The sequence below is a fragment of the Somniosus microcephalus genome, chromosome 2 (genome assembly GCF_052327205.1).
Source record: "Somniosus microcephalus isolate GS21.2 chromosome 2, FLI_Smic_1.0, whole genome shotgun sequence".
In the NCBI taxonomy this organism is placed as follows: Eukaryota; Metazoa; Chordata; class Chondrichthyes; order Squaliformes; family Somniosidae; genus Somniosus; species Somniosus microcephalus.
The window spans coordinates 42,411,200-42,424,251 of NC_140988.1; the positions used below are offsets into that span (position 1 = coordinate 42,411,200).

Genomic DNA, 13,052 nt, shown 5'->3' on the forward strand with positions numbered 1-13,052 from the left:
TCCAGGACCTCCCTGGACAAACTCACAGAGACATCAGGGGAGCTGTAACTTTAATTAAATACAGTGAGGATCATAATGCTATGTAATTGCTGAGGAGAGGAGGGGAGGTGTGTTTTTGGGTTGGTGGACCGAAGCTGTAAAGACTGAGGAGAATAGTCCACCAGTTAGTCTCTAGTGACGGGACTCTGTGGGCTCGGTTTTGAAGGCCAAGGCGGGCGGGGAGAAACCACCACCCTGAGGGAAGTGGTTGGAGGGGTCCAAACCATTTTTCCGGTTGAGCCTCATTTGAATTCCAACAATGTGCTGTTCGTGCATTTGGAGCAGCTCACCAATCAGGGAGGCCCTTCCCGGTCAGTGAAGGAGGAGGGGGAGGTGATCACGAGGGAGGGCTGCGGAGGGGAAGGTACTGGGGGAGACTGGATTTTTTGTGGGGCCAGGACCAGCAAAATTGCTCCTTCTGACCCCGCAAAAATGATTTAAATACCGCCCTTGAGAAGCAAGCAGTGGTCTCTTAAAGGTCCGCTGGTTACAGCGCTCTATGCCCATTGGTACTTCAACATTCCATCGTAGATCCCAATTTACATGGGCTAAAGAGACCTCCCTCTTTCCGGTGGGAGCCTAGATTGCCCATTTCAAATTGTCCACCAAAATGGCAGATGTCTGCGCCAATGGGGCGGTAAGTGCTACACCACCATTTTCATTGCACTATTGCCCCGCTCCTACCCGATGTGGGTGAGGGGGGGAGGAAATCAGCCCGAATATCTCAAGGCAAATCGGAGGTCAAGGACCTGGCTGATTTATGTGTGGTTGAGCTGGGTATGATTCAGATGTAGAATGTCAGAAATTCCGGGTGAAATCAACTCAAGCTGGAGGAAACCCCCCAGTGGCTCAGTAAGTACAATGTACCACCGAGTGTGACACTGAGCCACATTAAACATATCGCTACTCTACGCTGAAGTACGCAGGATTTCTAGATGAGTGCAGAGTCCTTTCGCAACAGTAAGTGGTGAGAATGTGGAACTCGCTGCCACATGGAGTGAATGAGGCAGATAGCATTGATGCATTCAAGGGAAGGCTTGGTGCAAACATGAACTGAATTCTGCTCCATAAATTGGGCCACTTCTGCATAATTCATATCTGAATGTTTGCCACTACCTGAATGACTTTCACATCTACAAACTAATGGCAAAATTATAAGCAGCTGCGTCCTGTTAAAAATGCCAAACGTGCAACTGTAAGAAGCAATGTTACTGGGGTAGTGATGTACGAGGCAATTTTACTGTGGGTAGTGATGTACGAGGCAATGTTACTGGGGTAGTGATGTATGAGGCAATGTTACTGTGGGTAGTGATGTAAGAAGCAATGTTACTGGGGTAGTGATGTAAGAAGCAATGTTACTGTGGGTAGTGATGTAAGAAGCAATGTTACTGGGGGTAGTGATGTAAGAGGCAATGTTACTGTGGGTAGTGATGTAAGAAGCAATGTTACTGGGGTAGTGATGTAAGAAGCAATGTTACTGTGGGTAGTGATGTACGAAGCAATGTTACTGGGGTAGTGATGTAAGAGGCAATGTTACTGTGGGTAGTGATGTAAGAAGCAATGTTACTGGGGGTAGTGATGTAAGAAGCAATGTTACTGTGGGTAGTGATGTAAGAGGCAATGTTACTGTGGGTAGTGATGTAAGAAGCAATGTTACTGTGGGTAGTGATGTAAGAGGCAATGTTACTGTGGGTAGTGATGTAAGAGGCAATGTTACTGGGGTAGTGATGTAAGAAGCAATGTTACTGTGGGTAGTGATGTAAGAAGCAATGTTACTGTGGGTAGTGATGTACGAGGCAATGTTACTGTGGGTAGTGATGTAAGAAGCAATGTTACTGTGGGTAGTGATGTACGAGGCAATGTTACTGTGGGTAGTGATGTAAGAAGCAATGTTACTGGGGGTAGTGATGTAAGAAGCAATGTTACTGTGGGTAGTGATGTAAGAAGCAATGTTACTGTGGGTAGTGATGTAAGAAGCAATGTTACTGGGGTAGTGATGTAAGAAGCAATGTTACTGTGGGTAGTGATGTAAGAAGCAATGTTACTGGGGTAGTGATGTAAGAAGCAATGTTACTGTGGGTAGTGATGTACGAGGCAATGTTACTGTGGGTAGTGATGTAAGAGGCAATGTTACTGGGGTAGTGATGTAAGAAGCAATGTTACTGGGGGTAGTGATGTAAGAAGCAATGTTACTGGGGTAGTGATTTACGAGGCAATGTTACTGTGGGTAGTGATGTACGAGGCAATGTTACTGTGGGTAGTGATGTACGAGGCAATGTTACTGTGGGTAGTGATGTAAGAAGCAATGTTACTGTGGGTAGTGATGTAAGAAGCAATGTTACTGTGGGTAGTGATGTAAGAAGCAATGTTACTGGGGTAGTGATGTAAGAAGCAATGTTACTGTGGGTAGTGATATAAGAAGCAATGTTACTGGGGTAGTGATGTAAGAAGCAATGTTACTGTGGGTAGTGATGTAAGAAGCAATGTTACTGTGGGTAGTGATGTAAGAAGCAATGTTACTGGGGTAGTGATGTAAGAAGCAATGTTACTGTGGGTAGTGATGTAAGAAGCAATGTTACTGGGGTAGTGATGTAAGAAGCAATGTTACTGTGGGTAGTGATGTACGAGGCAATGTTACTGTGGGTAGTGATGTAAGAGGCAATGTTACTGGGGTAGTGATGTAAGAAGCAATGTTACTGGGGGTAGTGATGTAAGAAGCAATGTTACTGGGGTAGTGATTTACGAGGCAATGTTACTGTGGGTAGTGATGTACGAGGCAATGTTACTGTGGGTAGTGATGTACGAGGCAATGTTACTGTGGGTAGTGATGTAAGAAGCAATGTTACTGTGGGTAGTGATGTAAGAAGCAATGTTACTGTGGGTAGTGATGTACGAGGCAATGTTACTGTGGGTAGTGATGTACGAGGCAATGTTACTGTGGGTAGTGATGTACGAGGCAATGTTACTGTGGGTAGTGATGTAAGAAGCAATGTTACTGTGGGTAGTGATGTAAGAAGCAATGTTACTGGGGTAGTGATGTAAGAAGCAATGTTACTGTGGGTAGTGATGTAAGAAGCAATGTTACTGTGGGTAGTGAAGTACGAGGCAAAGTTACTGCGAGTATTTAATACACAGATGAATATAAACCAGAGGAAAGAACTAAGATTTTGCATATAGAACTCAACAGGGTTTGGGCCTGGGCTAATCAATGGCAATTTAAGTTCAATATGGACAAGTGCAAGGCACTGCATTTTGGTAGGAGAAACGAGAGGTATGTGTAGTTTATGGGGTAAATTGTCATCTCCAATACATGGGTCATGTACATAATCTGCCGGAGCGGATCGCCCACATGTCATGGAACGCGTCCGATTATCGTTCTATCGTTCTTCGGGTTCTAATATTGGAGATCCGCTCTGCCAGGTGACTGTTCGTGTGGTGAAGATGAAAGTTTACCCCTATGAGGGATAGAACCTTGCTAAGAGGGAAGATATGGAATAGGAGGTTAGTCATGTAGCTATGGTTGCTCTATGGCATTAGCTACAACCAGTCCATGCAATTTCTAGCCATCGGTCCGGTTCATATAGTAGGCGTCAGGGCCGACTTTATGAATATACGGTACAGCGGGCAAGGCCCGTCATATCAGGAAATCACAGGTGTGCCACCCACGATTAAATGGACAGAAAATCGTAACCACCCCACCCATGATTCCCGCATATGCAAGGGTGAGGCAGTTCCCCGGCAGTACGCTTCATTAAATCAGCTCCATCATGTTCCAGCTCAGAGCTCATACATTCTTGACTAACTTGTGTTCTATAGAAAATCTTTTTGTTCAACAAAGAGCGTACTTTACTATATTGTTCAAAAAGCAACTCACCCTCCAACCCCCTCCCCCCCTCCTCCACACACACACTGTCGGGTGTAATTTAAAAACAAACTTTAAAATAGATTTTTTTTTTTTTTTTAAAGGACCATATGGCTTCAACCCAACAGGCTCTGCCAGTCTCCAAATGCATTCTGTCTTGAATTATTTAGTTTTCAAATGGTAGGTACTTTTAGAAAAAACACAATCAACACATACTTTAATTTGGTAGCAGGTTAGTGGAAGAGTCACCTGAGCAATGATATCATTGGCAACTTGGCAATTTACTGTGGAATTCACGGTCGTATTAGCAGTGAGCAACCCAAGACTTTTAAAACAAGCATTTACTTCAATGTTCTAAAGCACTCTGTTCAAAATGAGTGAACAGATGCAGGGCTCCTTGATAACTCACTGGGGCCCATTTTCATCGAGTGGGTGGTAGCAAGGTAAGACTGGCAGTACAGCACTTACTGCCCCGTTCCTACTGACATTGCCATTTTCGTGAGATCTTCAATTGGGCAGCTCAGGGTCCCACCGGAACCAGACAGGAGCCTCAATGGCCCATGTAACTCGGAGTCCAATGATAGCCTAGGACCCCAATGTGATTGTTACTTGAAGTAGAGCAGCCTAACCAGTATTCGTTAAAGAGGCCACTATAGGCCTCTCAAATAAAAGGGTAGAAAGAGGCTTTTAGATGATTTTCTGGCATCCGGAGCAGCATTGCTGCTTCAGCTCCACAAAAGATCGAGCTTCCTCGATGCCCAGCGCTCCGCCACCCTCCCTCAGGATTGTCTCCCCCTCCCCACTCACCCCCGGCTCATACAGTTCCGTCGCCCCACCTGATTGGAGCAGACACATCAAAATCGACCCCACTGTGTGTTATCACACTGCCCAAAATGTTACTGAGCCTTCCAGACCAGGAAGATGTCTGTATTGCACTGATTTGGCTGATCTGAGGTGGACTGGACACTACATTAGCTTCAGTGTCCTCTTAGCACAGGAGGACAAAAGAAAAATCAGCTAGGATCCCACTCCTGATTGTTATCTGGTGGCCTGTGCTAGAAAGGAGATGGGGATCATTTTGACTTTATGCGAATCGGCAGTCCATTTAACATCTCTCCAGATTTTATATTCCATTGAGTTTACCCGTTTTACACTATCACACAAAATCAAAATTACCCCGATATGTCAGCATGTTGGGTAAGAGTGGGCGCAGCCGTGACAGCTTTTGATACTCATTGTCCAGGTTCAGATAGTCATTTATGTGAAATATTGTAATGTTAACTGCTATCCCAGTATGAGTCAGTGCCTTCAGCAGGGAAGGAGAATATAAAAAATAAATTCCACCATTCCAGATTTTGCCCGCCTCTCGTGAAGGCCCTGACAGACACTGAGGTACAGATCGGAATGTGTCAGCTGCTCAGTGATCATTCTGCATGTGTGAGCCTCGACAGTGAGTGTCGATAGGCTACTTGGCCAGGGCCCGTATCACAGCTGAGGCTAGGGTTGCCACCCCTCCCGCTTTGGGCGGGAGTCTCCCGAAATCGGCGATTCGTCTCCCGAGCGATGCTGCTGGCGAATCGGGAGAATAGTTTGCTGCATGGCCAATTCGCGCATGGGCGCTGCAGCCAATCAGCTGTTGGCTCCAGCCCCACCACCCCGCCCAGCCCCACCACTGCTTGCTGCACTTCCGAAGTTACATTGTTGTCTGGGTGTGCCGAGTGTGCACTCTTTTGTTTGGACCCAAAAAAACAAAAAACAAATTGGTGCCGAGTGTGCAAGGCCAAGAGCACTTACAGCATGTGGTGGAGCTGCTGTGGATCGGAAGAGGACAGACTGCAAGCAATTCGAGTTTGTGTCTAAAACACGAACTATTGTTTAAAGTGAATGGCTGCATTACTCAACGTCTAATTTGTTTCACACAGGTGCACCTTGCCTTTTAAAACCTCGCAGCTGTTCCTTCTTGGAGTATTACTTGGCAATCTGAATGTATATTTCCTGATGTATATAAAAGGCACTGCCTGATTTTTATTTGCCCATGAAAAGTGAAAAATTGGATTATTTTGTTCCGTATGGATGAGAGCCAGCAGGGGATATGAGTTGGGGCATGAACCGCCAGTGTGTCCCTGCTCACAGCCCAGGAGATCTTCGCCATTTAAATTTCCCGCCTCTGGACTGGTGACATCACTTGGTGTGTTGGGAAAAATGAAGGGTTGGGAGCTGGGGCAGAGAATCGGGAAGCCGGGAGTAGGGAGGGATGGGGTTGCACTCAGAAGTCAGGATTTGGGGAGAGAAGACGACTGGGTGTTGGGGTTGGGCAATGGGGGGGGGGGGGTCAGGGAGAGAGGGAGATTGTCAAATGGGGGCTCGGGTACAGAGGGAGATAGGGGTATCAGAGGAAGAGAATGGGATTAGGTGTGGGGGGGGCAAAGAAAGGGAGACCGCGAGTCGGGGAGAATGCGGCTTGAGCCAGGGGGGCATGGGTGGGCAGAGAGGGAGACTGAGGAATGAGTTGGATGTGGGGATAAATATTTTCTGCAGAGCCGAGAACAGCAGCAACGTGGTGAGTGAGAGCAACACCTTGAGAGCAGCAATCAGTAAAGGGGTAAGTGAAACGTTTGGAGTGACCGGACCTTGTGCAATGCAGGGGGAATCTGGCTGTAGTTTCAGGGTGAGCATTAGTACTAGTTACAGGTAGGATATTGGGGCATTACACCTATTACTACCCGTTACATATAGTGAGTTATTATATTACTGTTGGTTATGCGGGAAATCTAAGCATTAACCTGTATTACTATTAGTTATCGGTGCACTTTTAGTAAGATACTATTAGTTATTGGTGGAACCAAAGTTACTCCCACCTCTGGTTTCCCCTGCAACTCACTCCCCTACCTTTGGATTCCCCTCTTCACCTGCTCAGGGGAGGCCTCCTGGTTCTTGGCACTTCTCACACAACAGCTGCAGGCGCAAAACCGCGAGCAAAGATTCTCAACTACAGGGGACCCGACTGTCAAAAAGGTAAATGCAGTGATCAGACGCCACATGGTCAGGTGTCATGTGGCCAGGACGTCACATGATCAAACCTCCAGGAATGCCTCCAACCAGAGTTGGCAATGGTAGCTGAGTCTGGTCTGCTCTCACCAGATGTGCATTTTCCAGCAGGAGCCAATGGATAATCATCAGGTGCAGGAATCCTGGTGGATCTTCTCCCTCCTGGCCGAGGAACACCAAGCCCAATTGTAACTCCTCTATTGCTGCACCTGGAATAAACTGAGCTGTTGCGTTTTGGAAACTGCAACATTCCTGCTTGGCTGAGAATAGAAAGCGCTTACTGCTACGCGGAGGGTCTTAATGCCCCAGATTTTGCATATCTGCATATTAAAGAAGTTCAGTTACTAGTTTTAATTATGCACTGGTTCTAAAAAAGAATGAAAACCGGATCGTTATTGCTAATCTATTACCTGTAGAAGCCTAAAGTAATGTTTGATTGTGGAATATGTGCCTTTTTGTGCGGCCACTGTGTCATCTGCCAAACCTAGATTCCAGTGGAGCGGTGTGACATGTGAAAAATCCAAATCTGCTGTAAGATTCTGCAGCCAGAGGTCTATGTGACCCAAATCCTTTTTTTAAAGAGTTGTTGGAAAATATTGATGGATGTTCTCAAGTATTTAATTAGGACTTTAAAAAAAATCAGACACTGGGAGCAGAAACATGCAGGTGGTACATGGCCATAATCACTGCGGCAGAAGACGGGGACCTGGACATGCTGGGTCCCAGCCTCGCTCCAAAGTTCCCAATTGATCTATTGGGTGCCAACAACAGATAAGGCCATGGCCACAGGTGGAGGTGGAGCTGCAGGCAAAGGCTTCCAATACTGGGAGTTCCCTGTCCTAGGAACATAGGAACAGGTGTGGGCTATTCAGCCCCTCAAACCTGCTCCACCATTCAATTAGTTCATGGCTGATCTGTACCTCAACTCTATTTACCTGCCTTTGCTCCATATCCCTTAACACCCTTACCTAACAAAAATCTACCTAGAATCATAGGGCAATGATACGGCACAGAAGGAGACCATTCAGCCCATTGTGCTGCTGCTGTACATAGTTTTAAGATGTTCTTTGCGCTTTTTAATTTGCACTATGGATAGGTCGAGTTTTTTAATCACCATTCTCACTGATGATGTTAGAACGAGCGATGCAATTTTCCAGTTAGTCCTGCTCCCCTGCCTTTTCCAAATGACACTGCAAGTATTTATCTATCTCAATTTAGAATTTTTCAAATGACCCAGCCTCAACAACTATTCGAGGGAGAGAATTCCAGATTTCCAATATTCTTGGTGTGAAGAAGCGCTTCTTGACATCACCCCTGAATGGCCTAGCTCTGATTTTAAGGTTATCTCACCTTGTTCTGGGCTCCCCCACCAGAGGAAATATTTTCTTTTTATCTACCCTATCAAATAGTTTAATCATCTTAAACACATCCCTTAATCTTCTATACTCAAGGGAATACAACCCTAGTCTATGCAACCTGTCCTCATAATTTAACCCTTTTAGCGCCAGTAACATTCTGATGAATCTGCGTTGCCCCTCCTCCAAGGCCAATATATCCTTCCCGAGGTGCGGTGCCCAGAAAGGAACACAGTGCTCCAGATGGGATCTAACCAGAGATTTATACAACTGCAGCATAACTTCCACCCCTTTGTATTCCAGCCCACTTGCGATAAAGACTAACATTCCATTAGCCTTTTTAATTATTTTTTGTACCTGTCCACTAGCTTTTAGTGATTTCTGTACATGGACCCCAAAATATTTCTGGTCCTCGGCAGTTCCTAGCTTCGTTACATTTGGAAGTTACTCTGATCTATCTTTCTTAGGACCAAATTAGATGACCTCTCACTTCTCCACATTGGATATACAGCTCTCTATTCCTTCATCTGAGTCATTGATAAATAGAGAGAAAAGCTGAGGCTTGGGCTTCTCAAAGGCCAAGAGAAATTATATTGGGGAACAAGGAAATGGCAGAGGCTTTGAATAAATATTTTGTATCTGTCTTCACAGTAGAAGACACAAAAATAGTTGGAAACTTAGGGGCTAATGAGAGCGAGGAGCTTAAAGTAATTAATATCAGTAGAGAAAAAGTACTTGAAAAATGAATAGAACTAAAAGCCAACAAATCCCCTGGACCTGATGGCCTACATCCTAGGGTTCTAAAAGAGGTGGCTGCAGAGATAGTGGATGCATTGGTTGCAAACTTCCAAACTTCCCTAGATTCAGGAAAGGTCCCAGTGGATTGGAAGGTAGCAAATGTAACCCCACTATTCAAGAAAGGAGGGAGAGAGAAAATCCGGAACTACAAGACAGTTAGCCTGACATCAGTCTTCGGGAAAATGCTGGAATCCATTGTTAAGGAAGTGGTAACAGGGTACTTAGAAAATCATAATATGATTAGGCAGAGTCAACATGGTTTTATGAAAGGTAAATCGTGTTTGACAAATTTGATAGAGTTTTTTGAGGATGTAACTAGCAGGGTAGATAAAGGGGAACCAGTGGATGTAGTATATTTGGATTTCCAGAAGGCATTTGATAAGGTGTCACATAAAAGGTTGTTCAGCAAGATAAGGGCACATGAGGTTGGGGGTAAGGTATTAGCATGGATAAAGGATTGATTAACAGACAGAAAACAGAGAGTAGGGATAAACGGCTGTACTTAAGTCACCAGGACTGAAAGGGATGCATCCTAGGAGACTGAGGGAAGTGAAGGAAGAAATTGTGGATATACTGGCCATAATCTTCCACTTCTCCTTAAAAACAGGGGTAGTGCCAGAGGACTGGAGAACTGCAAATGTTACACCCTTGTTCAAAAAAGGGTGTAAAAATAAACCCAGCAATTACAGGCAAGTCAGGTTAACCTCAGTAGTGGGAAAAGTTTTAGAAACATTAACAGTCACTTGGACAAGTGTGGATTAATTAAGGAAAGCCAGCACGGATTTGTTAAAGGCAAATCATGTTTAACCAATTTGATCAAGTTTTTTGATGAGGTAACAGAGAGGATTGATGAGGGCAATGCAGTTGACGTGGTGTACACGGATTTCCAAAAGGCGTTCGACAAAGTGCCACGTAATAGGCTTGCCAGCAAACTTAAAGCCCATGGAATAAAAGGGACAGTGGCAGCAATAAAACGGGTTCGAATTTAGGTCCTCTGACTCCATCCATGGCCTAAAGTGTCTTCATTTCACTGACTGATTTATACAAGGTAGCTTGAAACTTTACAATGAAATCCTATTAGGAAGAAAATACAGGACAACTTTATGGATTGCAATTGCAGTTGTTCTACTAAACCATGGGGGGCGATTTTGTGACTGAGGGCACATTGGAGGCAGGACTGCTGCTTGTCTGGTCGATGTCCCGCCTCCATCGAGTTGTGGCCAACCCACGCTATTTTCCCTTGATTGACCTTGTCAAGCCTGGCCAGCGGGTTTAGCAGGCCAATCAAGGGAAAGCCGGTTGCAGAGCATGTCACCGTATGACGTGTCATCTGTCAAAATTTTTTGACAGATGAATTGTCATCGTTTGACAGCTCTGTGAAGCTCTCTGCAGTTTGATGAGGTCCATCAAACTTGTTTCTTTAACAGAATTGAGATGGTTATTGCATCTGTGAATGCAACGGCCACCTGTCAATCCCAACACGAGATGCGGGACTATCTGCATACAAACCGACTGAAGCCTGCAGAAAGAAACAAAGGTAAGTACACTTTTAAAAACACTTTGCACTTACCTCAGATACTCACCTCTTCATTCTTGCACCCATCACTTACCTTCACACCACACTTTTGCAACCCCCCCCCGACCCCCGCAGACCCACTGCTCACCTCGCTGAGCTGGCGTGTTTTGGAGCATTTGGGAAGTCCGCACTTGTGAGGGCAAAAAGGGGATAATCCTATTTTCTGCCTGTTAACAACCTGTTAACAGGCAGTTAATAGGCTTTAATCCCTTCCCGCCTCCAAGGAGATGGGACCCGGCGCGGGATGGCTACCCATCTCCTGGGAAGATGGCGTGGGGGCGAGATGGGCACCCGCCCCCAAAATCTGCCATTTTCCGGCAATCCCGCCTCCATACCCGTCTCCCCAAGGCTGGCAAAATCGCCCCCATGAAGTTCAGAGGTTGTGAGGTACAACTCCCAGTCTTTGTTGAGTTGCTGATCTAACTGGGGCAATAGTTAGGTTGATACAATTGGCCTCAGTGCCCTGGGCTGGGAAGGGGTAAAAAAAATCTCCGATGAAATTATCCTTCCCAAAAGAAAATGGAAAAGCACAGTTCACATGTTTATCTGACCAGATACAATTATGCACATTTTTATCTTTAAAATATAGAATTATAAACGTTCAAGGGAAAAAAGTAAGCTCCTAACTGTTTAAGCTACATTAGCATCTCCTTAATGAGGTCTGTGGCCAGTAGTTCAGTCAAGTCAGGCTGGCAACTCATAAGAAATGATATAATGATATCGTCTCCATTTACAATTTTCTTCCCTCTCTTGAGCATGTGGATTTTTTGATATGTTTTCACATGTGTCAACGGCCATCCAGTATCACTCCCAAGTGACTTCAGGGTATGGTAGGGTAGTGGTTGAAGTAGGGGACTAGCAACCCAGAGGTTGAGAGTTCAAACCCTATCATGCCATGTTGTGAATTGTTATTGAATAAACCTGGTAAATTTATGGGCTATTAAAAAGATAGCCATGAAAGTTGCCTGATTGACATAGAAAGCCAACTGGTTCACTTCTGTCCTTCAGGGAAGGAAGCCTGCATAGCGTGGGACTTGAGTGAGGTGTAGGTCAGATCAGACCTCTACCTATTCTGTAGATCAAATAAGACATCTACCTTATATGATCTACACCGGATTCAAGTCCCACACTATGTAGTTGACTCATAAGCCCAAATATTAAATCGTGGCTGGAGTCACATGGACGGGGGACAAGTGGGACGGCAAACTTTCAGGCCCTTTGCAGCGTGATGCAGGGGATGTTTTAACTCATGGCCTAACCTTCATGCTTGTGGTGAGTCTCTCACCCGAACCACTAGCTGGTCAGCAGCCGGGAGCGGATTCGAGCAGGAGGAGGCTGCCAACGGGGCCCCACAGGAACAGACCCCGTCAGTCAGGTAAGCGGTTAGGTCGGGGGGGCATCGTAGTCGGGGAGTGGGTGACCCGAGGCAGGAAAGGCCCAAGGTTTCTGTTAAGTCTGTGTGTTATAGTGATAATTACTACACAGACTACAAGAGTAAATTCAACAGGTCTTTACTGGTTGGAGGTAGGGACTATACTGAATACAATATTACTACACAGTGCTTATATACCGGTGTGGTCACCACCGGTATTACGTATACAGCAGCCAGAGAAAGTAGTACATCTCTTAAGGTGGAACAGGCTTAAGTTCTCTTAAGGTGGAACAGGTTACATACACCACAATCCTCCCTTTTTAGCTTAACAGTCATATCCCCATTTAACATAACATAATAACATATATACATATATAACTTCAGGTATAACAGTTCAAACGTTCAGTCTCTCAGGAGGCTTTCTGATGCGGCTTGGATAACGCCTCTCAGTAGTCTCTGATTCTTGTTGTTGAGGTGCCTCCTCTATTTGGTTTCCAATGTATTGGGTGTCATCATCATCAAGTACATTCCCTGCCGAGGTAGATGCTTCAGGTTCATTAACGTCTTCCACAGTTGTCTCTGTCACAACCATGGGTTCGACCCTTGCTCTCGACTCTACCAGTTGATCCGCATGATGCCTTATCACATTATGACCAATATCTACTGTGTACATCAGAGGTCCTTGTCTGGCCCGAATTGTTCTGGACTGCCATTTTTCGTTTCCATTGCCCCTTGCCAACACTGGTTGTCCTACGTCGAAAGTTCGAGTGGTCTTGTTGTTAATATGCCGAAACTGTTTGTTTTCCACTTCCCTCCGCACATTTGGTTTTAACAAGTCCAACTTGGACCGCAACCTCCTGTTATAAAACATCATGGCAGGACTTTGGTTAGTCACTGCATGATCGGCGTTTCGATATGACATCAGGAACTTGTCGACCTTGTGTTGCAGCGGAATCTGATCATCGTTCATGGCCTTAATTGCCTTTTTGAATGTCTGGACAA

The 13,052-nt window shown here is 45.3% G+C and overlaps 1 protein-coding gene across 2 annotated transcripts in view; it reads right to left on the reverse strand.

Moving 5' to 3' along the window:
* Window positions 1-13,052, reverse strand: part of LOC147122673 (alpha-1,3-mannosyl-glycoprotein 4-beta-N-acetylglucosaminyltransferase B-like) — a 351,636-nt gene that overhangs the window by 229,629 nt on the left and 108,955 nt on the right. The gene's annotated exons all lie outside the window — the stretch shown is intronic.